Here is a 23,235-nt window from a genome sequence, read left to right as displayed (position 1 = left end):
TTCCTGGCTCGTGAAAATTTTTAAACAGAGGTGCAGGTTCCGCTAGCATTCCTGTGAAGCGTAAAATACATACACATGGAAAAGAAAACAGTAGCACTCAATACCGGTAATCTCTGGTTCGAGTCTCGGTCATTACCTTTTTATTTTTTTCTTTGGTGCAATTCGAATACCTGTGTAGTTTAAATGTACAATCCATTAAATGTATGCTAATAAATACAAATCTCTCATTTTTATTAAAAATGACCGTCTTCTTATTTGTACACTCACAGTGCAGACAAAAATCCAGTTTTCACTGCATATATGAACTCTTAATTATCTATCTCTTAATAAAGATTGTTAGATTTTTTTAAAAATACAAATAGTTTTTTAATCCTTATGTATTTTACGCTATGCGGAAATGCTCATGGAATATGACCTTTGTTTAAAATTTTCCTACAGCTAAGTAATCGGAACCGAAATCCCCTACATGACAGGTGAAGACTTTGCCAGCTTTTTTTCTGGATGCATTTGCAGTTACTGGTGGGTTAGGCAGTGAGGTGAATTATCTTTGAGGTCCCATCATACATAACTTCAGCAGACACACGCAATACAATTTGAAAATATAAGGCATCGAGGGGTCTCGACCTCACGACTTTGTTTCTAAATTGTGTGACGTTTACTACTTTTTCTTCGCCACACTATCCCTTAAATGACATATGAGACAATACAGCCAAATATTGAGGAAAGATATACATATATAGAAAAGAAGGTACGGGACTCGATCCAGCCATCCACCGGCCACAGAGCCTCAACTCTAACCAAAGTTTTTTCGCTAGATGTAACTGAATAGAACTCTCAAAATAGCTTCCCAAAAACAGAAACGAGAAATGATATCAAGCAAATACTCTCATAAGGGGCCTCGACATCTCTATCGGATAAGGTCCACACCCGCTGACCACTTTAACCGACACCCCGACTGGTAAACGTTAGCAAAATTCTCCCGAAATTGGGCCAATTGTTAGAAATCCCACTGCGTTACACTGCCCGTTGAACAAACTGGTCTTACTTTAGCGTATTTAACACGACCGGAAAAGTTCATAGTCGATTTCCTCGAACTGCTTTTGGGGAATGCTTTTTGAATTCAGAACTTCACGTACCATAAATATAAAAAATTACAAAAATCCGATTGGCGGGTGGTCTCCTTGTTAGAATAATTATCTTCGGAATTGTCGTACCCACTTAGGGCTTTGCACTTGGACTCATTATCATGGGAATCGTCACACCTACTTAAGGACTTTGCGCTTGGACTGATTATCATGGGAATCGCCACACTCTAGCACCCGCCTGTACTGTTGCTAACGGTAACGGCTGGGAAACGACTCAATAGAGAAGACGCTATTGGCACCACTCTCAATGATTATGACTGTTAAACCTTCGTGAACAGCTGACAGGTCAGTCACTTGTCAAGACGAGTTTTCTTGTCTACAATTTTTCAACAAATTTTGATCCTTGATCCACAAAAAATAGCTGGAGTCTCCAAAGAGTGTGGATTCAGGCGAGTGGTTCCGTAGGACGCATGGCATTGAGTAGTTTAGATCAGGTAATTATACAATACATGTAATGAATAACGAAAACAATCAATCTGGATCGCAACTAATATTTATTTACTGTGGTGACAACTGTTGACTGGTTCCTTTTGGTGTGTCCTGCAGATCAGTGTTCCGGCTCCACACATCACTGAGGAGTTAGTGGTCTGAAGCTGATCATGTTTAACTGAGAACGATTACCAAAACTAATAAATATTGATTGCAACCTAGCTTGTTTTTAGGGTTCCGTACCTCAACTGGTAAAAACGGAATCCTTATAGGATTGCTTTCTCTGTGCGATGCCTGTCTGTCTGTGTGTCTGTCTGTCAGTCCGACTGTTTCAAAACCCTTTACCTTGGGAATGGGTGAACGTATCAAGTTCTTTGGTCCCTTGTTGGTGTAACAAAGCTGAGCTTCTAATTCAATACAATCAAAAGGTACAGCCATTTTCGTCACGTATTTTTATACTTGCAAAGTCACCTATTACAAGCTATAGGGTACTTCATATTCACCTAGCACCATGAAATGTGGCAAGAATCAACGTTTCACAGTGCATGTAAACAAAAAAAAATTATAAAGTTCTTAATTTTTAATTACATCATACGAAAAGAAATAACTCTTGTCCCATTTGTTATGAGACTTAAAACTTAAAATACATTCTCGAAAGTCTTTGAATTTCCGGAATGGATATCTTCCCAGTATCAGTCTCAATTACAGGTAAAAATCGTAGATATTCTCGACCCGCGGGATGGAAGAACTGTCTGTATACATGATTAAGTTTGTACTCTCATGGCGCGAGTCTTACTCGCTCGGATCTGGGTAGTTTTTGTTGCAGTGGTTAAGAGACAGCTGTCTTTCGAATACGTCTCCAAAAATTATCACCTGTAATGAAGCTTTGGTAGGGAATTAAGAGATGGTGTAAGCCACAGATTTCAACTGGGAAATAATAAGTTTCAAATCAGCTTTGTACAGAAGAGAGTGTTGCCATCATTAAATGAACGTGTTGACGATGAAAGTCACTTTGACATTTGCATATGCTTCTTTGAAACAATGGATGGATGAGAACCGTATTACAACATCGAATCAATACGAAGATGTGACTGAGATTCTCTTACATAGTGAGTATTTTCGTATCAAGACTTCTGGTTCACAGATGGCATGAAAATTTGGATAGGAAAATTTTTCAGTACTATCTTAATGCCATTTCACAAACGGCATTATTCTCTTAAACTTGATTGCTGAATCAAATACATCTTCTATTACTGGCAAAATGGAGGAGTGCACGAAACGAGTTTGCAGAAGCAGTCAGATGCAGGTTTGTTGAATATTTATTTTGGAACCATTTTATCTTTGATACTTTCACTAACAAAAAAAGGAAACAAGTTTTGGGTTGTATACTTTCACTTTTAAAAATAATTTTGGAGATGATACTTTCACGGTAAACGTTTAAGGTACTTGATATACGGAAAATGAAATGCAACCTGCACACGGTACTTCATAACCAATCCAGAGCACAGATCTGTAGTTGATGTAGTAAAATACTGTAAACCTATCTTCAGGACTATTCTGAGGTTTGTAACTGTTGTAAAACCGGTGAAACAATGTCTGATTCCAGTACAACATGGATAAAGCCAATACTGAATGTCATTACAGAGACCTCACACACAGGAAAGTTCGATTCTGATAATCATAGTGTCTACAAGCTGCACAGAAAGTGAAATCCAGTCTTCACACAATTACGCACTGAGCTTGCCTACGACATGCTCACCAAGGAAGTTACCTATACAACGTTTATACATCGACTTCTGTGCCTATACTTCGCAAGCCACCTTGTGGTGCGTGGCGGACGGTACCTTACGTACCCCTGTCATTTGCTGCCATTCCTGTTCCAGTCGCGAATGGGTCACGGTAACAGCGATTGTTCGTACGGCTCCTTGTGGGCCCAAATCTTTTTAACTTGAGTTTCATGGTCGTTTCGGCAGATATACGCAGGAAAAAAAGGATTACATATGTTCACTCTCCTGGGAACTTAGGCATGCACCGTAACAGTAATCCACACCGTGATGCAGAACGCCTCTCTTCCGGTGTCTGCCATTGGAGTTGGTTTATCATCGCGGTGACGTTTTCGTGCCTACTAAATAAACCTCTAACGACACGTGCCTCCCTTCTTGAGATCTTCTCTGTTTCCGCTATTAATCCTATTTGGTGCGGACCCCATATTGACGAGCAATATTCAAGTATTGTTCGAACGAGGATTTTGTAAGCTACCACTTTTGTTGACGGATCACATTTCCTGAGGTCTCTTCCAATGAATCTCAGTCTGGCACCTGCCTTTCCTCGATTAGCTTTATGCCGTCATTCTTAGATATTTTACGGAAGTAACTACTTTCAGTGATTGTTATGCAGTCATGAAATCATACAATAACAGGTCTTTCTACGTATACGTAATACCTTACATTTCTTTTTACGTTGAATGTCAACTGCAACTTCCTGCACCAAGTGTCGATTCTCTGAAGGTCTTACTGGATTTCGCTACAATTTTCTACAGTTGCAACTTCGCTGTGTAGAACAGCATCATTCGCAAAAACACTCATGCAACTTCCGATGTTGTCTACTAAGTCATTTATATGCATCATGGCCAGGACCACTCTGAAAGGTTATAAGTGTGTTTCAGGGTAGTCTGTTCTGAGAAATAATTGTTGAGAAAGAATTCGATACGTTGCGCCATTCCCAAGTTAATTAGCATTACTCAATTAGGCTATTGCGAGTCACATTTCAAGTGGCCCGCTAGATCCAATTGATGTCAGTTGTTCTCATAGCGCAGAAGACAGCACATGAGACTGCTCAGCCTTTGGCTCGCGTGCAGTCCTTACTTCTTTGTCCACAGGCACCGACTCCGTGGGGCCTGAGGGGGCCCTAGCCCCTTCAAAATTTCGTTTAGTGGATTAGAGCCCCCCCCCCCCAATAATTTAAGAAAATTATTAGTTATGCTTTGTAAATCTCAAAATTATGTTGCATTTTTTTATTTACTTGTTTGACGATAGTTACCTTTAAAAATACATTCAGTAATGAGTTCGAACAAATAATTATTACAATAGTAAGAAGGTTAACTGAAAACGAGTGGTGGGAATCACGATAGTGCTACGGTGCTGCGGGCACACTTACAATTTGTCCCGGGGCACGAAACATCAAGTAAAGTCTGGCGCCGGTGGTCCAGCGCTACGGCCGCGGCGACATCAAAAAGACTGGAGCAGAAGCGCCGTGAACCCCCCGCCTCGCGTCACCTGACGCTTCGAGACATCACGACGCCACGGCTATGTAAAGCCCACCCTGCTGTCGCAGTCATTCAGTGTTGATAGTTTCATTCAGTGCATGCTGCAGACGTGTTTAGTGTTCTGGCATTTGTGTCTAGTGGACTATTTTGCATGACTATATTTGATGCGTTTACTTTATTGCCTTAGTGTATTGTGAGTTAAGTTTTCAATGGATAAATTTGTTACCAAAAAGGCGCGCTTGGAAGTTGATGATACTGCAAGTCAACCTACAACAATTATTGTGTCGTCAATTGCTTCGTCGTCTTCAAGAGAGAACTGTTCACAGCCGAAACCAGGACAATCCAGTAAGGGAAGATCATTTCAGCAGTCTTGGTTGATCAAGTATACTTGGCTAGAATATGAAGCATCTACCGAAAAAGGTTTTTTGCATAACCTGCAAAGAGGCAGATGCTAAAAATCTATTACAATTTTCTTCAAAAAAAGAAGATGCGTTTACTTACTTCCGTAGGGGAAAAGGCTTTCGAAAAATGGCATCTTCATGAAAATACGTTTACACATAAAGAAAGTGCTCTGAAACTAAATTCAATCACTAACCGAAGTGTGGCCTCCCAATTGAATGAACAGTTAGATAGTGATATGAAGAAAGGCCATTTAGGTCTTGAGACAATTTTAACTACCGTGCAATTTCTATGCCGACAAGGACTAGCAACTAGAGGGCACGAAGACGTAAACTCAAATTCTTTTCAATTGTTGGAATTCCCAAAGAATGACATACCTAAGTTTAGAGATTGGTTAGGGCATTTGAGGTACAAGTGGACGTCCCAAGATATTCAAAAAGAGATCATTGATCTACAAGGATAGTCTGTGTTGAAAAAGGTATTGGATTCAATCACGAAAACTGAACCTTTTTCTATTATGGTTGACGAAGTAATGATTCTTTGATTCACAAACAAGTGTCATTTTGTGTTCATACTGTCGATGACTCCTTAATCATCAACGTGGACTTTATTGGCTTATACGAAACCCCCAACATTGAATCGCAAAATCTGTTTAGTATTTTAGAAGATATTTTTGCTCGTCTTGGTTTGTCAATGGATAACTTAAGAGGACAGTACTATGAGGGTGCCTCGAATATGAGAGGTAAGTTCAGGGGACTAAAAAAAGTTAGTTTTGGATATACAACGAAAAGCACGTTCTGTGCACTGCACTGCTTACAGTTCAGACTTGGCAGTTGTAAACAGTCTCCGCCATCTTACGTTTATGAGGGATATTATGACTTTATCCAAGGACTTAATAAACACCGCAAGGGAATCCAAAAAAAGGATGGGACTTTACAGAAGAATACGCTATGAGAGTGCCAACGATCAATCTGGTCTATGTCCCCTTTGCCCGACTCGATGAACTATGCGAGTTTCTAGTATCTCGAGAGTATTGAAAAACTTTCAAGAACTTCTTGAGTTTTTTTAAACATTTTCTGCAGAGGACAAAACAGAGGCAGGTTACAAATGTGCAGGCTACTTTGAGTCAATGTTACAATTCAAGACTTATTTCTCTTTACGCCTTTATTGTCATGTAATGAACCTAGTAGAGGATGTCAATGAAAAAATTCAGTGCCCTCATCTAAGTGTTGCTGATCTGGAAAATATATATGAGGGCTTGACTTGTATATTGAATGAAAGGCGTGATAGTTTTGAACACTTTTGGGAATTGAGTTTAGAAGAAAACCTTCACAAGCTGATTATCCTTCACTTCCTCGGAATCGAAGTATACCAAAGAAGTATGAAAACAACGAAGCCAGCTCATCACACACTTTCAAAACGCCAAAGGAATAATACAAAGCTGTTTACATTGAAGCTTGTGAAACGGTGCAATGTTGTTTTTCTGAAAGGTTTGCTTCAACTGGACTCACACAGGTCACTGCAGTTGAACAAAAGTGCTTCCTTTTAGTAAACAGAGGTGAAACAAATTTGTAAAAAAATCAACTGAATTTTTCAAAAATTACCCAGATGTTGAGAGACCACGCTTACACTTGAATATGTTAGCCGATATCGCCAATAAAAAACAACTGGTCTTAAAAAACATGAGTGATGTAAGAAGGTACATTACACAACAGCCTGCAGTTGGAGATATGTTATGTGAGGTAGTGAAGTACATTAATCTTCTGCAAGTAGTTCCAATCACGACAGCAACAGCAGAACGGCCATTTAAGGCCCTTGGACGTCTGAAGTCGTATCTCCGATCAACAATGGGACAGAATCGATTGAACAACTTGGCTGTTCTTCATGCCCACTAGGATGTTTTGGATGAATTGGATATCCGACCAGTCATCAACGACTTCATATTCAGTAATACAGTCAGACGGTCGACATTTTCAGCTTTCTAAAAACACTCTAGCCTTAATAATGGTATTTAGAGCAATATTAAAAAGCTTTATGAAATAGAGAAATAAATACATAATGTTAAATTTTCAGTTTCGAAATATTAGTACTAGCTTAGTACCGTATTACTATATTTCTATAGTAGTGTATTAGTTATTTTCAAATACTTAAATATTTTTAGGCTGTAAGACCCAATTAAGACCCACTATTTACATACTTTTTGACTGAAAGTATCAGGCATACTGTAATAACTTTATTAACTGAATTAAAGCATTAACTTTGAGATACTGTTTTTATTTAACGAACCTTAAGGCTTATTTAAAGTAAGCTTAGATTAGCTATTTCGCTTATTAATAAAAGTGCTATTACTGTGTGACAGCAATATTTTATGTTTCATTGTTTCAATGATAGTTTAGGATTTATTTATATATAATTTCAGTCTTTTCAAAGCCATATATTCATACTCTGTAATAGTCTAGAAGCATGATTATTACTGTAAATTAAATTAGCATTTTACGAAAATAACTTGTAGGTTGATGTTTTGTTTCTTTTCTCAAAGCCAAAAAATGTGTCAGGTTTTTTGAGTTTTCCTGAGACTCGAGTTATCGAGAGTCCTGTTTTCAGGCTCTAATGTTGATCATATAACTCTAAAATGCTTTAAAAAACTTTAAAATCACAATTTTTCATCTACAATTTAGAAAATTTCCCGGGAAAACCCCCAGTACGTGCCCCCCTATTATTTTTTATAAGTCGGTGCCCCTGATTCTGTCCCATGTCCTGTTTGGGTGACGTTCACTTTCCGATTTAGGAGCCCAAACGAAACATGTTTGGCGACTCAGTCTCTGGTTGGCTGCTTGAATTTGGGCTCGCAGCTGTCTGATTGAGGAAACAGAGGAACGAGACGAATTTTTTCTGATCAGTTTCTTCCCAGAACAAACATCCTTACAAGTTTTCAGACTGTTTCTCTTCACCCTGCATATTACGAAAACCCTCTGAGTCCGCCCAAAGTCACTTTTACGTCTGAAAACTTCTCTCTTAAGAATGACAACCTGCATTGTGTTTGTTAGCACTTCAATCTAATCACACAGTGGTCTGATATTCCATACGCTCCTACTTCGTTCATTAGGCAGCAGTGCGGAGCTGTGTCGGATGTTTTACGGAAGTCAAGGAACATGGCATCTATGCGGACGCCGGTACTACCGCATTCTGGGTTTCTAATGGATTCATGTCGGGCGATCGATCTAATTCATCCATGGACTAAATTACACGCAGCTATAAACTACGACATCAGCCTGGTAGGGTAGAACGTTGTCATGCAGAATGTACCATCCATCACCACGTATTTCGAAGTATGGGAGACCTACAGTCACGCCTGTGCATGAGCACAAAACAAGTGTAATTAAATACATACAACTGCACCAATGGTATTCCAAAGGCAGCTGTTTCACGGATACCGAAATTTTATTGTTAACGGATTCTTGTCACACTCAACTGAGCACAATGGCACAGTGATTGTACATTAGATTCGCTTTCAGATGACGCCAGTTCAAATCCCCATCCGGTCATTCGGATTTAGGCTTTCCGTGACTTTCCTAAACCGCTTAAGGCAAATTCCAGGATAATTCCGTTGAAAAAGTCACAGCCAGTTTCCCTTCACGTATCTCCGAACTGGAGCCAGAAAAAGATGAAATGATCGTGTGGCATGTTAACCGCAGGCACTATTCGGGGAAGTTAGACCACCGGGTTGCAAGTCTTATTTCAGGTGAAGCCACATTGGGCGACTTGCGTGCAGGTGATGAAGATAATAGGATGATGATGATAAAACCCAGTCCACGAGTGGAAAAAATCCGGAACATGGCTTGCATCGAACTCAGGCCTGTTGCATTGTCGCCGATGGCGCACTAAATCCTAAAATCCCTTCTTTTCTTTTGACAAACCAGATATGTATGCTGCTGATGAGCCCAAACATTATGGCTATCAGCTTAAAAGCTCGTTCGTCCGTCTTTGGAACGAAATACATCACCGATTCTGCATATTAGCGATGCGACAGTTTGTTGGTGTGTTTGTAGAGATATGTGGCATTAGATGTCTACGCACAGCACATGTAATTCACATAAATAACAGGTCACTGTGATGGTGCCCAATAGCAACCCAGATGGGGTCCATAGACTTTACATCAGGCGAATTTGTTCCCTGAAACATTGACGTAAGATCACTAAAATGCTCCTCAAACTACTGTAGCATGGTTCTTGCTCCGAGACACAGACAATTATGTTGCTAGAAGGTGTCATCGCCGTTGGGGAAGAGATCGAACACGAAGAGTTGCAGGTGATTACCAAATATAAGCTTGTCTTAGATTACTACCACAGGTTCAATGCAAGGGCAGGAGAACGTCTCCCGCAGCATAAAACTGCTCCCACCAGCCTGCGCCATGGTGTGCTGTACGTTTCGAGCGGCCATTCACCTCGATGACGGCGTTTGTGGAGACGACCATCGACCTGGTGTAGCAAAAATGAAATTCATGCGAAGAGCCGACATGTTTCCATTGATCACCGGTCGAATCAGGATGGTCACATGGCTACTGCAACCGTAACTGACGATACTGTTGGATCAACATGTGGCCACATAGGGATGGTCCGCAGTGGAGCTCCATGTTCAACAACGTACAATGAATGGTGTGCTCCGAAATAATTGCGCATACCCCGCCATTGTGCTCTTTCGGCAGAGATGGCACAGATCACTATTTGTAATACTTTACAGAGCAGACAAACCTCCGAAACTTATGTTCTGTGAAAAGTTGTGGACATCCAACCATTTGACACCTAGTGGTAGTTTCACTGTCCTTCTACCTTTTTGCACAGACGCTCACAACAGTATCACGTCAACATTCGAGACCAGCCGAGATACTCGTTCACAAGCTCTACATAGTAATAATCTGCTCTTCGTCAAAGTCGCTTATATCCATGGATATCCCCATTTTCAGCTTATATCTTCGCTAGGATGATACCCGGTCCGTCTCTACTCCGCTTACATATTTTTATCACCACATAACGTGCTCGCGGCGCGATCAGGCGGCGTCCAACCTTGCGTTGGGCATTGGTGCTAATGTTTTGGCTCATCTGTGTGCAAGTTAAACAAGGACGCTACATTGAAGAAAAGGATCTGGAGTCCTGGGTATCTCTCAGTGTGCCCAGTGTAAGTAAGGAATTCCTCCTATGGAGAATAGCAGTGTTTTCGCCCACAAGTTACGTTCTTGATGCCTGTTGACATATCACTCGATGACCTCATACTCGGGTAATGGTAGCAAGGCAACTCGAGCCGTGCTCCTATACTTTCGAAAGCATAATACTAATTGTCAGCAGCAAGAGGAGCAGGTGGTTACGAAGTGTTTCGCGACGTATTTCTTGAGTAAAATACTCGCGGTGTACATGCCAGGTCAATTCAGGATGAAACTCCAAGCTTTCGACCACTACCTCCATCGTCGTCGTCAGGGCTAAAACTGACTGTCGTGAACTAGCGAGGTTCCCACTTTTATATGCAAAGGACGGCTTCTGATTGGTTGGAATACGTCATAGCAACAGCGATATGGCGCGTAGTGAAGTGGTGCCCTCTACTTCCATAGACGTAGTTTCTATCATGCGTTGCTTGCAGCGCCATCCCTTGAATCAGGAGGTAAAATGCGGGAAGTTTTTCTCTGCGATTTTTCTTTATCCAGTGCATTCTTCCAGTGCACTCTTCACAATGAATAGTATAAATTCCCGACACTCTTAAGCCGAGACTATCTTTGACCGGTCTCAACATTTCCTTAATTTTCCTAGGTGGTCGGAATACTGGTTTTATTCCTTGCCTCTTCATGACTCTGGCTATCTTGCTCGTTGTAGCACTGCAAAAAGGGAGCCGCGCTGTGTGTTGGTCCTATTAGCAAAGAAAAACTTCCCGCACTTTACCTCCTGATTCAAGGGATGGCGCTGCAAGCAACGCGTGAGAGAAACTACATCTATGGAAGTAGAGGGCACCACTTCACTACGCGCCATATCGCTATTGCTATGACGTATCCCAGCCAATCAGGAGCCGTCCTTTGTATATAAAAGTGGGAACATCGCTAGTTCACGACAGTCAGTTTTAGCCCTGACTGCGACCATGGAGGTAGTGGTCGAAAGCTTGGAGTTTCATCCTGAATTGACGTGGCATGTAAACCGAGCGATTTTTACTCAAGAGGAACAGGTGTTTGCGATCCGGAGCAGAACGTTAAGGAAATCTGTTCTGTGGTTAGAAGACATAGCCACATTCTATTAGCAACAAGAAGACAAACATTTTATCTGATGGACAACTTTGCATCTGATTTTCTGAGTTTCCTCAAATCCGTCGCTGTTTGTTCTGTAAATGGTACCTACAAAAAATTTGAGTTAGCTACCCCACCTCTCTTCCCTCATTGCCACATCACTCTGCAAACCTATAGAGATGATGAGATGTGACTGCATTTTAGCTCGTTCGAGTGGTGCTGATATCGAGCTCTCGCAGTGTCATTCAGAGTCCCCAAATTTCGTGTCTGCTACTCTAGTTTTCCTAATACTGATGTCTATGTGATATTTTCGCCTACTCAGTGGAAATAAATGTACGCAAATTACATAAATTAAATGATCTTCACAATCTACACTCCTGGAAATTGAAATAAGAACACCGTGAATTCATTGTCCCAGGAAGGGGAAACTTTATTGACACATTCCTGGGGTCAGATACATCACATGATCACACTGACAGAACCACAGGCACATAGACACAGGCAACAGAGCATGCACAATTTCGGCACTAGTACAGTGTATATCCACCTTTCGCAGCAATGCAGGCTGCTATTCTCCCATGGAGACGATCGTAGAGATGCTGGATGTAGTCCTGTGGAACGGCTTGCCATGCCATTTCCACCTGGCGCCTCAGTTGGACCAGCGTTCGTGCTGGACGTGCAGACCGCGTGAGTCGACGCTTCATCCAGTCCCAAACATGCTCAATGGGGGACAGATCCGGAGATCTTCCTGACCAGGGTAGTTGACTTACACCTTCTACAGCACGTTGGGTGGCACGGGATACATGCGGACGTGCATTGTCCTGTTGGAACAGCAAGTTCCCTTGCCGGTCTAGGAATGGTAGAACGATGGGTTCGATGACGGTTTGGATGTACCGTGCACTATTAAGTGTCCCCTCGACGATCACCAGAGGTGTACGGCCAGTGTAGGAGATCGCTCCCCACACCATGATGCCGGGTGTTGGCCCTGTGTGCCTCGGTCGTACGCAGTCCTGATTGTGGCGCTCACCTGCACAGCGCAAAACACGCATACGACCATCATTGGCACCAAGGCAGAAGCGACTCTCATCGCTGAAGACGACACATCTCCATTCGTCCCTCCATTCACGCTTGTCGCGACACCACTGGAAGCGGGCTGCACGATGTTGGGGCGTGAGCGGAAGACGGCCTAACGGTGTGCGGGACCGTAGCCCAGCTTCATGGAGACGGTTGCGAATGGTCCTCGCCGATACCCCAGGAGCAACAGTGTCCCTAATTTGCTGGGAAGTGGCGGTGCGGTCCCCTGCGGCACTGCGTAGGATCCTACGGTCTTGGCGTGCATCCGTGCGTCGCTGCGGTCCGGTCCCAGGTCGACGGGCACGTGCACCTTCCGCCGACCACTGGCGACAACATCGATGTACTGTGGAGACCTCACGCCCCACGTGTTGAGCAATTCGGCGGTACGTCCACCCGGCCTCCCGTATGCCCACTATACGCCCTCGCTCAAAGTCCGTCAACTGCACATACGGTTCACGTCCACGCTGTCGCGGCATGCTACCAGTGTTAAAGACTGCGATGGAGCTCCGTATGCCACGGCAAACTGGCTGACACTGACGGCGGCGGTGCACAAATGCTGCGCAGCTAGCGCCATTCGACGGCCAACACCGCGGTTCCTGGTGTGTCCGCTGTGCCGTGCGTGTGATCGTTGCTTGTACAGCCCTCTCGCAGTGTCCGGAGCAAGTCTGGTGAGTCTGACACACCGGTGTCAATGTGTTCTTTTTTCCATTTCCAGGAGTGAAAATGCAAATGAAATGACAATGACTTCAAAAAGTGATTTCTGACGTTAGACATAGCAAATTCTATGAAATTCTGAAAATATTTTGATCATTAACAGGAAAGCTATACGCAGTGTGCGGCGTACTGCGTGTTGGAAAGTAGGGTGTAATGCTAGCATCCTCGTCCCAACAGAGCCAATGTGGCCTAACGAGCTCCTATCGAACGATGGGTGACTGGGTTCGACCACTGGCGCTTGCGGTATGAAAGCTCTCTCGCACATGAGCATCCCAGCTGAAAATCCGCAGATCATTTGCATCCCAGCGCTCATAGGTTGTGACTCTTCGCTTCCAGCCATCCGCTGCAACTGCGAACCGAAGAAATCGGAGAGCGATCTTAACACATTCGCTACAAGTTCGCCACGATATTTACATGGACAATAATTACAATATTTTTGCGGTAGCTAAAGCCATATAATTCCGAAAACAAATGGTTCAAATGGCTCTGAGCACTATGGGACTTGACATCTATGGTCATCAGTCCCCTAGAACTTAGAACTACTTAAACCTAACCAACCTAAGGACAACACACAACACCCAGCCATCACGGGGCAGAGAAAATCCTTGACCCAGCCGGGAATCGAACCCGCCGAAAACATTTGTGCGTCTTGACACTAACGTTAACACTGTAGCTACCGTCGGCCCTGTCAGTAAATAGACATTTTATTTTAACGAAATTTTAGAACTTTTCCTAATTTGCTTTGTTAGTCATAATGTTGGAAAATAGTTACCTATGGCTTTGTTTAAACTGTTGGTTCACGTTTCCTCCCGTCGGAGCCTCGCAAGTCTGTGCGGTTAAGAAACAATTTTTAAAACAACAGATGACCATACGCGCAGATCGTGTGTTAACGTCATTTACTATTGTTCACTCAAATTGTTATTCTTTAAGTGTCCAGCAGTCCTCACGTTTACATTGGAACATTATTTTATAAGTTCGCTATTCTACAAACTGAAAACGTTACGGAGAATATGATCATCACATGAGTAGTTTAGGATATTCTTAGAGCAGTCTTCTGATTCTGGAAAACCTCTTAGTGAATTTGAATTTTCCAGTGACGGTGATAACTCAGAAAAACATGGAGATAGTGATGATCATAAACAGACCCATTCCGAAGAAGGAGAAGAACAATTTATAGCAATCTCTTCTGATTTCTCGTAATGGGAAAGAAATAGGGGCTACAGCCTCTCCGGCTGGAATTTCTGGTAGACGGAGCAAAATGGATGAATTGAAGGAGGACCAGGGACCTACAAGGTATCGATTAGGAACTGTGATGTTTTGCTTTCGTTTTATGTTGTTCTTTAGTAGTTCATTGAGGAAGTATGCGTATGGACCAATAAGCAAGGTCGGATAGTTTATAACGACCGGGAGGACATAGACGGGCATGAAATGCCAACTTTTCTTGGTGTTCTGACCCCGTCTGATGTTTGCAAGTCAAGACATAAAGATATGTCAGCTTTGAAATGTTAAGAATGGTAGACCATTGTTTAGCGAAATTATGTCTCGCAACAGCTTCCATTGTGTTCTGGGGGTGTTATGCTTTGACAGTGCAGCAGCCCGACGTGAACGAAGCTCAATTGACAAACTGGAATCAGAGATGTTCCTGAGATGTGCGAAACTAACTCGAGAGATGCCTACTTTCCAAGATGGTGCATGATCGTCGATGAAGAGTTGGCCATATTTCGAGGTCACTGTCCATTTCGACAATACATGCCATCAAAACCTGGTTGATGTCGAATTAAGCTCTGGGCTGTTTGTAACAGTGCAGCAAGCTACTGCTGGAAGGTGAAAGTGTGTTTGGGGCAGGAAGAACCAAGCAGAGCCGTGTCACTTGGAGAAATGTTGCGAAAATCCTGGTGACTGAAGGTCCTTTTTGAAATGAATTTGAAAAAGTCTAGGTGTGATACCACCTGAGATTTTTTTTTTACATTTCTCGATTAACTTATTATCTGTTAAAATATCTGACACTATTTGGTACTATCCAAAAAAACAAAGGTCAACTGCCTGTCGATTTTATTAGACTCAAAGGACATTAAGTTCACTCTACATTATTTGGTTTTCAACCAAATGCGATGACAGTCTCTTACGTCCTTAAGAAGAACAAAGTTGATACCGTCCTTACCTCTCTGCGTGACCAGCCAACAGCATCACAATGAGAAGTAAAGATGCCTGAAGTTATAATGACATACAATGTCACGAGAGGTGGCGTTGACACCATGGACCAGAAGACACGACACTACAGTGTGAACAGAAGACAAGTCGCTCTCCATTGGTGGTTTTCTTCAACATCATCAATGTAAGTGTAATGAATGCATACATTATTTTGATGATGCTGGCTACAAATACAAAAATGAGAGAATTTGGGAAAATAACTAGCAGGCGTAATGAAGTCAATGAATCTGTTAGCAGCACCGGATCCAAGAAGGGCACAGAAAATCTCCAGTGAGCACTGTGGAAAGAAGAAATATAGAAAAAGTTGTATTACGTGTCATAAGTGCACCAAACCTATACTGCCCAAATATTCTGATATTGTCTGCGCAAATCTGCAGTAAAAATGTGTTATAAAAACGGTGTGGGATTAGAAACTATGTATCAATAAAGACCACCAGTGAAAGTACAGATGTTCTGCGTTTTTAAATGTAAACCTTAAATATATAAAATTATTTTAAAAGTATTTATTCTTCAAAGGTGTTTCATTTCGTAAGCAGAAGAAATAGTGTCAATTTAAGTCAAATTAAACAAGACGGCCCTCAGGAACAGTTGTAAAACAAAATGCCCCAAACAAAGTAAGCTTCTTCACACGCTGTATAAATTCAAGACTCCCCACAAAGTCCTTGATTTTGTTTTAACTGCTGTACAAATAAACATGATTAGTATGCATGACGGCCCTCAGGAACAGTTGTAAAACAAAATGCCCCAAACAAAGTAAGCTTCTTCACACGCTGTATAAATTCAAGACTCCCCACAAAGTCCTTGATTTTGTTTTAACTGCTGTACAAATAAACATGATTAGTATGCATTTTGTTTTATAATTGATATTGTTACTATTTGCGGAGGGATATGCTTTCTTTCATATGGATAATGATCATATTTTTTCTGCTTGATTTTATAATGGTTGCAATATCTTCAAAGACTTTTTTCCTTGTTCGACAAAGGTGAACATTTTTTCCTTGTTTTAATTGCACTTTCCTACAGTGACAAATATACGTGCTATCGAGATCGAAATAATGTTTATAACGCTTTTGAGCTTATCACGCAACCCAAGTGTGAGTGACACTCACACACATTAAATTACCTGTCAGTATTACGTAAGTGCACATCAAAAAACTTCAAGATTTCGCTTGAGTACGATTTCTGCGTGTAGCTCACGCACGTCTACAACATTCCGTCTTGGAGGTTAATGCTGCATACTCATGTCTTCGGGAAAAGATTAACAGACTTAATCTGTATACGTTTTACTTTCCAGCTATTTCTCATGTTTAGTCTGTAGAACGACCTTACACTACCACGACAAAATGAAGAGAACAATAGAACAGATGATTCTAGTGTTATTTCTGAACAAATAGAAGGTTGCTCGAAAAGATTCATCCGATTTCGAAAGGCTACATCTTCTACATGAGTGAATACAGAAAGGGATGCGTTTATTGTGTTGGACATCGAAATTAAAAGTTTAATTTTGGCACTTGTTCAAGATCTTTTCGGTAAGGTTTCTCATGCTGCATCTAACTCACATGTTTGCTCGCTGGTTCACTGCCACTGGGTGTCGACTAAAGACTGCAATAACACAGCAACAGAAGGCATTTTGCCTACTCCGTTTCGATAGTTGTTTTTTCAGTAACAGGTGCGCGACATGATTTTCTTTGAGTGTACAACCTCAATGATGGATCGGCCTCAAGAAGCGTATAGGCCTTGTATCACACCTGTAACCTCCAGTGTCACCTGATCTCACCTTATATTCTTTTCTTGAAGGGTTTTTGACGGACTGTCCACGTACCTTCCTTTACAACAGGTTTGAATAAACTGCGATACAGTAAGTACATCAGTTAATACAGTATCTCCAGGCATGCCCCTAAAAGTATGAGATGAGTTTGACTATAGCCTGGTCGTCTGTCATGGGCTGGCGGAAGGCACATTGAACTTTTGTGTAACAAGTTTGATCCTAAACATAACTGTGAAAATTACTCGATGGGTGGATATGCTTACATGTATAACATTTATCCGTGTACAATATGGTGTCTCTTAACAAAACAAAAAATTTAAATCCCTTGAGTATGTCAAAATTTAGCCCAAGTTTATATCTTCAGTCATGTTAAAGATATAGTTTTGTGGAATCAGGGAAATCATTTTGAGAAACCTTGTATATTTCCTCAATTTGTAACCAACAATTAAACGGTATCTGCAGACGCAGCGCCGTGTTTCGGTGTTTCGGGCTGTGACTGGCACAGTCAAGGTAACATTTCGAGCACAGCGACAGCGACGGGCGACAGTCAACAGAGACAGGCGACAGAGACAGACGTCGCCCATGGCAGCGACATGTTGTTGCCATACCCAGCGACAGACTCTACACTCTGTCGTTCGAATTCGAAGAGGACGGTTGTCTGCAAAAGCATGTCGACGAATGAAATTGTGCGTTTGCTTTTGAAGAGGAGGAAGATGATGATTTGTTTCGTACTACTATTAAAGGGGAGACGCACTGTTAACTCGGTGTTCAAGGAACGACGCAAGGAAGTTTTCTACATGTTAGAAAAATATAAAGCAAAATTTATATCTTATTGCAGACAAAATAAAAAACAATTTAATTTTATTTTGAATTTAATTCGTGAAGAATTACAGCCAAGAACTACAAGAGATTTGATTACAGTAGAGGCAAAATTATTCTTAACGTTAAGGTATTGTCTTTGTATCGTCTTGTATCAAATTTTCAATTTCTTCTACACTGAAATAATGCTGTTCTTGAACAGGTGGTAGTGTCAGATCAGTAGGCTCTTAAGGCGAATATGCATACATGGCAACGGAATTGGTGGAAATAGAAGGCTTTGAAATTATGTAATCAGGAGTGCTCGCAGTTTGACTTCGGGAATTTGAGTGACATGACGTAGAGTTAAATGACACTTCAGTACTGAACTCCTGAATAGAAGAATCGGGATTCTCAGCTGCCATCATCTGATATTTAATCAGGAAGCTAAAAATTTCTTGCTTCTATTTTAATTTGTAAATTTGTGGCAGCGAGCCCAGAACATCTCCAACGTGATTGCAAAATGAATGTATTTCAGTATCATGTTTTTCTGTTATTTTATTCAACAATGTCTTTCGACTGGCATCCCCCTTTTTTAAGTAATTGAGAATGGTATCGTCTTTTTTGTTTCGGCGTCGTCGTTTAGTACTAGTAGCCTCAGCACTTGACCGCGAAAGGCAAAGGTCCCAAGTTCGAGTCTCGGTCGGGCACAGTTTTAATCTGCCAGGAAGTTTCATTTCAGCTCACACTCCACTGCAGAGTGAAAATCTCATTCTGGAAACATCCCCCAGGCTCTGGCTAAGCCATGTCTCCGCAATATCCTTTCTTTCAGGAGTGCTAGTTCTGGAAGATTCGCAGGAGAGCTTCTGTAGAGTTTGGAAGGTAGGAGAGGGATACTGTCAGAAGAAAAGCTGTGAGTACCGGGCGTGAGTCGTGCCTCGGTAGCTCAGATATTTAGATATTGTCCGTTTAGAATTCTTAGGTGCAGCATATCCTGTTCCTGGTTTATTGTTGCACTTTAATCTATTGTAGGAGTCTTCAATGTGCTTCCACCGTCTTTTACAATCCTCACCTGTAACGAAAATTATGACATGTATTTTACATGTTAACATTCAGATACTAATCACAGTTTCTTATGTATGGCGTGTACATTTACAAAACACATGTTGTCTTTATAAATAATGATAAGGAATTCTTTTTTCCATTTTTTTACAGATTCATAGCCACAGGAGAAGTGTTTAAGTCTTTGTTATATGCCTATTGCATGTCAGACGGCTGTATCTCCCGGATCGTTAGGAAAGTTTTGAACTTGTTGAGAACAAAACTGATGCCGATAGCCTTGCCCTCGCCAAATGAAAATACTTTTAAACACGTCGAACAAGATGTCTGGTAGAAATGGAACATACCAAACTGTGTGGGTAGTATTGATGGCAAACATGAGCACATAAAAGCACCAAAAAAGAGCAGATCTCTTTTCTCAACCATAAAAATTACTTTCCTTTGTTCTGCTTGCAATACTTGACGCCAATTACAAATTCACTGTTGTAGATGTTGGTTCTTATGGCAAAGAAGATGACAGCCGTATTTTTCAAAAATTCTAGATGGGGAAAAAAATTGCCACAATGAATTTTAATTTCCCTGCATCTAAATGCCTTCCCAACATTGATATTTTGATGCTGTACTTTATAATCGGCCATGAAGCATTTGCACTTAGTAATTACGTGATAAAGCCATACTCTGGAATAGTTGCACGACTGGATCGGGAAAAAAAATTTTTAACTACCGTTTCTGTCCTGCTCGTCGTGTAGTAGAAAACGTCTTTGGGTTATTGTCGCTAGTAGTGTTTTATACACCAGTCGCAGTTTTACCAGAATCAGTTGATGATCTGAATATAACACCTTGTTGCCTATGTAATATTCTGCGAGATCAACCAACCGACTGAGTCAACAAGTATGATAGAATTGGCGCATAGTGGAGGTTTTACAAACAGTGTTGAATTAGAGCTGAGAGACAAGCTTAAAGGGTTTTTTTTATTGTACACAGGGTAGAGTTCCATAGCAAGATAATCCTATAAATAATGATAATTGATCTTCATTGAACTTTCATAGTAAATTTGAATACTATGTACAAATGGTTCAAATGGCTCTGAGCACTATGGGACTTAAGATATGAGGTCATCAGGCTCCTAGAACTTAGAACTCCTTAAACCAAACTAACCTAAGGACAGCACACACACCCATGCTGGAGGCAGGATTCGAACCTGCGACCATAGCGGTCTCACGGTTCCAGATTGAAGAGCCTAGAACCACTCGGCCACACCGGCCGGCTACTATGTACAAGAAACATACATAACGATATGTATATATTTTTTTATCTACGAAATTAATTTGATTATGTATCATGCATGTACATACTAATACAAATGTGAGCACTTGGCAAATAAGATGTGTAGTTAAATAAATAATACTCACTGTTTTTATTGAGCTCGTTCCCCACATCTTTCCATATATTGTCCCTGGCAAGTGTATTTTTGTATGCATCTAATTTGACGTCATATAGCTGGGGGTTGCCACAGACCAAATTGATCACATTTTCGTGTTCTTTGCGAGTAAAATTCATATTTACGCTCGGCGACAAGCGATACTACTGGTTTGGGAGCAGCAGCGTCGTCCATCGCGTGCGCGGCAGGTGGAGACAGGCGTGACATGCAGCGAACGAGCTCACATAAGAAATAATAGAAAGCAGTAAATGGTGTCGCTGTCGCCGGGCGACACTTCTCCCTGTCGCCTGTCTCTGTCTACCGTCGCTGACGCTGAGTTCAGAATGTTACCTCCAGCGACCTACAGCGACACAGCAACTTCAACAGCAAGCCACACTCCGATATATTTCTTCAAGGCTCGGAGTGCTCTTTTGGAAGTTTCCACACGAGGGAAGTTTGCGGCAGAGCTATTTCTCCCACACAATCAGCCCTCTCGTATTAATAGCATAACTGAAGTGCATGTGTGGTTCTATTAATATAATTCAAAACACTTATTCATTCTTGGAACTACTTTACTAGTGGAAAAATGCTGGTAAATTAAACTGGCAAAAATTTAAAAATTTTCTTGTATTAGCAGCTAGAACTATGCACAATCGCCACAATCCTTTATTTGGGTGGTCTATGGCGACCAGGTTAAACATGTAACTGGCTCTGAACACTGTGGGACTTAGCATCTGAGGTCATCAGTCCCCTAGAACTTAGAACTACTTAAACCTAACTAACATAAGGACATCACAAACATCCATGCCCGAGACAGGATTCGAACCTGCGAACGTAGTGGTCACTTGGTTCCAGAATGAAGCGCCTTAATTTGATACATAGCTGAACAATTTATTGGTGGTTTGCTTCTTCACGTACGTTAATTCAATATGTTTTCTTTGTTTGCTACCGACAGTTGGTGTCGCGTGCACATGCGCGTAACTGCTTTGTCCGCTAAAACGCGTGTCAGTGGTCATGTGGACTTCCATAGCAGAAGGTGTTAGGAGTGCTTTCTCTTACGGATCTTCTGGCGTTAGGAACTTGCTTATTCTGTATAAGAAATAGTAGTAAATAATATTAGTGATGCTGTAACTGTTGGTTGGTAATATTTACTCAAAAAAAGGCAACCTAACGCTAGATTGCGTACTCACGGGTATCCTTTGTGGCCGTTTTTTAGTACGACTTAAAAAGAGAGAGAGATTATGAATTGATCACCGATGCGTAGGTTCTCGATTGTGTTCAGGAGACGTACAGATTGATTACGTAAAGGGGTTTTCTTAATTGACCTTTTAACACTGATTGCCTTCACGCAATCAGAATCTTCGGTGAAAACATCTAAGTGACCTATTTGAATATAAAAATGGAAATGAAAGCAATGTAGTGGAATTTCGTAAGAGAAAGATTAACAGATCGGAAGCTGAACACATTAAAGGTCTCCCAAACACAATCGAGACACCGCGATAAAGAGCGAACCTGTAACAAAGTTCATATACAATTTTAACATCATTTTTGGTTAGTGAAAGAAAAGAATAAGAAGGAAATTACAGAATCGTCAAATATTAATATATTTTGAATAAATTGGCTTTAAACTTCTAGACATTGACAAATACACAATAAATACACGACTTACATCTGATATTTCTTTTGTACACGCCGCAGTCCAATAATCGCTGCTTTGTCAGTCCGTTCCTTCGTAAAATTAATTGTCCTTGCATGCGCGTAAGTACATTTTATCTTCACCCGAGTTACCGAAACGTTTGTTCGTCGTTTCACATAGTTTTACACAAAATAAAAAATACAACTTGTAGCAATGCTATGTAGTACGTCTTAACATGTCGGCAACCAAAAGTATAAGAGATAATGAAGTCTCTAGAATATTTCTTAACAAAAGATAGATTGTTCTTTCTTCTGTTTCGCAACTTCTTCCTATTAAGCGCTGCGGCAATGATTTTAAACATCTGCCGCCCAGTGGGTCATAGTGTTTATTTAGAGTTTTTAAACGCTGGACGCGCGTCTTGGTAGAGGTGGACATTAAAAAAAATATTTCGTCTCTTTACTCTCGCGCTATGATGCTCAGCATCTTTACGAAGCACAGCTCGTTGGTTGTCCTTTTCTTTTATGACAAATATCTCATATGCAAAGTATCTGAAATCCAATAATAGTACAATCTAAAATTGTTACTCTAGTACAACGTCGTTTCTTGAGTACGGGTTGCTACAAACTCATCATTTTCCCACTTACACAACAATAACTGGAAACTGTGAGTTTGCTTTCGATGTCGGACCACCACGCTAATCACGCAGGTCCAGAGGCTGTTGACGAATTAATCCTTACGTTCATACAACAGAGCCGTCGTTAAGTCAATCCGACAAGCAGTTCGACAATTACTGTTACCTCGTTCGACGATTCTTGATGCCGTCCATAGGAGGCCGCATCTATGTAACATCCATTGTAACAGAACACTCTGAAGAACTCCCTGCTGTCAAAGACTCATAGAGGCCTGGACCTTCTCCGAGCAGACAGCACAAAAATTGCACAAGCTGTCGAACGATGGACTGATATTTTAGAAAGAGCTGATATGGAACCCTATGGAACCCCTTAAGAAAGTAACAAGATAAAAAAATATCGAAAGGAACAAACACTAAAACTCTTTCA

The sequence above is a fragment of the Schistocerca gregaria genome, chromosome 3 (genome assembly GCF_023897955.1).
Source record: "Schistocerca gregaria isolate iqSchGreg1 chromosome 3, iqSchGreg1.2, whole genome shotgun sequence".
Lineage (NCBI taxonomy): Eukaryota > Metazoa > Arthropoda > Insecta > Orthoptera > Acrididae > Schistocerca > Schistocerca gregaria.
Note: the sequence above shows the minus strand (reverse complement) of the source record.